Here is a 3721-nt window from a genome sequence, read left to right on the forward strand (position 1 = left end):
TATCAATTGGGAAAATAACAGAGCTAATAGACATTATATTTGGATTACTCAGTGTGACATGGTGGCAGAATTGGGAGACTCGAAGAGAGAAAACATCGGAAATTTTCCTCTTGATAAAATCCCTAATGGTCGATAGTAGTATAGGAGTTGGGGGTACCAGATCATTTTTTGATCTGTTACCAAACCCAACTCTATACTACTTTCCATATAATGGCTTCCAACTTTTGATCTCGTATTTTTGGTAATCTATATGTTTTTCCATATTAATGTTTCATATTTTTGATCTCGTATTTTCGGCTACCAATTATTGATTTCGTATTTATGACCTAGTATTTTTGGAAATCTATATAATAGTATAATGATAGTATAATGAGTTGTAAAGAAATACATGAAGAACTTGTACACATGGAAGAAATCATTTGTCCTTATTGTAATAAAGAAATAGGTAAACATACGAAAGAAATTGAGCAATGCTGCAGTCAACCTGATATAGTCAATGATAACAATATGCTAGTTTGTAAAAAATGTGGGACAGTCAATGGCTATAAACCACTTACAGAATTTATCGAATTTTATCAGAATAAACATAAATTTCGACGTAAATCAGTGTATGTAAGAAAATATCATATAGAAAACATAATAAATAATGTAGCTGTGAAAAATAATTTCCAGATTACAGTCAAAGACAAAAACAAAATAATGAAGATTTTTGAAGAAATTGGAAAGGTTATCAGGCATGTCAACGTTGATGATAGAAAGCGTATGATTAACATCAACTTTCTTTTAAAAAAAATATTCAAAATACTTGATCTTCCTTTTGAAAAGGTCAAGACGACAAAGTCTAAGAAAACTCTTGAAAAGTATGAACTGTATTGGAGAGAAATCCTTACATTAGCATCTGATGAAATCAATGCAATTGTCAAGGAATGAATTTGTCGTTGTATTTTAGAAGAAATTTGTCTACATTAGGACATACATCAGTGACAAAATCGTCTATATTTTTCATTTCATTGTAAATTGATGGTTGAAAATCGCCACTTCTCATCATGTCTTTTAAATTTATTAGAAGATGTCCATATGATTGGTATGCATATGTACAATTTTGAATTTTTATGTCTAATGATTGATAACCCATGTAACTTTTGATCAGTATACCGACTAAAGCTATACCATGGGTTAGTTACTACAGCAGCAATAATGCCTCCTGTGCCTGTCAGAATAGAAACAGAATTCCCAATTAGTTTGAATTTTTTGTATCTTTTTAAAGCTTGCTTGAAGCACCATTGTTTTCTGTCATATGTTTTATAATAGCTCTTTAGTTCATCAACCTGATCTTCAGTCACTGAATCTGAAATATGATTCCAGTCAAATATTTTTTTTCGTTTGTCAGTCATAATTATAGTTTAGATTGTTAATCGTCTGCATAGACAATATAGTATACCACTGACTTGACCACAAAAAGGTGATCTTTTAATCAGTTTAGTTGTGTATTTTTCTGAAATAGCATAAGTGTAACCTCTACCGAGCTTATGGTGGTCATAAAACCTCCCGGAAGCATCATGTAATACACTATGTGAATTTAATATATTAATCCAACCGAAGATCTTTTCAAGTAACCATGTTAGACAGCCACTACCTGGTCCAAGAAGACCCATTTCACCATTATTGAGTTCAAGAATCTTATTTATAGATATATCTCTTTCGAGATGATAAAAATGCAGGTATCTATAAACAAGTGCTGATTTTAATATTTTATCGTCAATGTTTGGATGTTTTTTCAAAATTGTATGTCACATATTCAAGCAATAAATTGATATACATATATATATTACGTTATATTGTATCTTTGCATCAGAACGGTATGATGGTCTAATATCGTTTTTTCATCTAGGATAAAATCCAAATATACACAGAAAAAGGCTATATTTCCTCTAAGAGGAGCTATATCTGTTGTGGGATTCAGACCGCCAAAAACAGTTGTACTGTTTCCTGTACGGTTGTCACCAGTAAAATCACCGATATGTATTTTGTTCCAGTCAATCTTACTTTTTTCAGTTTTAGGCGAAGATTTGTTATCCCAATGTACTGATAAACAGTGCCATTTGTTAAGTTCACCCAAATCATTCTCGCTATAATCATCTAGTTTCAAGAAACTCTGAAGAGAAGCGGCGGGACCGAGATTATTTGCGGAATCAGCTCCAGATACCACTAGATTTGAACCTGAATAAGCAATGAATTTATCAAAACCACCATTATCGTGTCCAAAAGGAGCATTATTCCAAAAATTTTGTGACTGACCTCTTGAATCCAATTTATAGACAACGAAAACATTGACTGCGTCATTATTCAGATTGACCTGAGATATCATTTTCTCTGTACCACTGAATTTAAGGAAATATCTACCATTGTGTTTTTCAGATTTTGTACATAATGTAGGACGTTTCGCTGAATCTGTTTGTGTAGCATCCGATTCTTCATTGCTTTTGTCATATATCGATTCTATTTTTCTGCTAGAATCTATTTTTACGTTTTGACCATCCGCTTTGTCTATCTGATATGTACAGTTGCTGTACATTCTTAAATATTCACTGACCCAAAGGTCAAGAAATGAATCACGAACAATGTCACCTACCTGTGATTTAATAACGACATGATCATCATTCACAGCTGGTTTCTCAATGCGATTTTTGTTAGTTTCTGCATGTCCATCAGAATTCACAGAAAAATCGACTATGTCAGTCGTGACAACATCGATATTAGTGAATTCGACAGTGTATTCGATTTTATCGCCGTTGTCGTCAAGAACAAAGTCTCCATTCTCATCTTTAACATACAATGCCATATATATTTCGATTAGATATTTTTAGAAATTATAGGGTCTGTAATATATGGTGTAAAACTACCTTTTTCTTTCGTTAGTAGTGGTTTCAATATATATTCTGTTGATACCGTAGAAAGTGTAACTAATGTTGTAAACCAATCCTATAATATTTGAAGCAGTACCTGAATAAAAGTTACTCTTTATGATTAATTTGTAAACACCATTCAAACGTTTGTTCGACCAGATGACAACTTGCAAAATTTTAATGTTTCTTCCTCCAACAATAGACGACAATCTGGTATTAGTGCTTGTACCATCTAATTGCATTTCATATGAAAAATGACAATTATTAGTTCCGATTTCGGTTGTACCTACAAGAATACAAGGTAAAGAAATCAGTCTCATGTATCTTCTAGTTAAAGGACAGTTGTCATCTATCGGTGATCTCGGCAGACCCCTAATTCCGTTGTTGTTCATATTAATGGGTATGTGAATTTGAAGATTATTGTTTGTAACCTCATAAGCTTTTTCATAATCATACATTGTAAGATCTAGATAAGTTTTTGCTTCATCTTTAATACCATAAATTAGAACATAAAGAGGTAATAAATTTGGTGATAAATTGTCAAAACTACTTTGAACGTTCACATATAACCATCGGGAGAAAGATTCAATATACTGCGATAATATTTGTAATCCGTATTTATTTTTATTGTGTGTGACTTATCAATATTCATGTTCAGTTTCTCAAATGAGATATTGAAAGAATTAAATTCTGTATCATTTCTTTTTCCTTTTTCGAAATATATTTCAATACATGCTGTATATTTTTCACTGAAATTATCTCGTAGCATTTTGAAGAGATTGAAATCAAATCTTCCTTTAAACAGACTGGATCCA

The sequence above is a fragment of the Montipora foliosa genome, chromosome 11 (genome assembly GCF_036669935.1).
Source record: "Montipora foliosa isolate CH-2021 chromosome 11, ASM3666993v2, whole genome shotgun sequence".
NCBI classification, from domain to species: Eukaryota; Metazoa; Cnidaria; class Anthozoa; order Scleractinia; family Acroporidae; genus Montipora; species Montipora foliosa.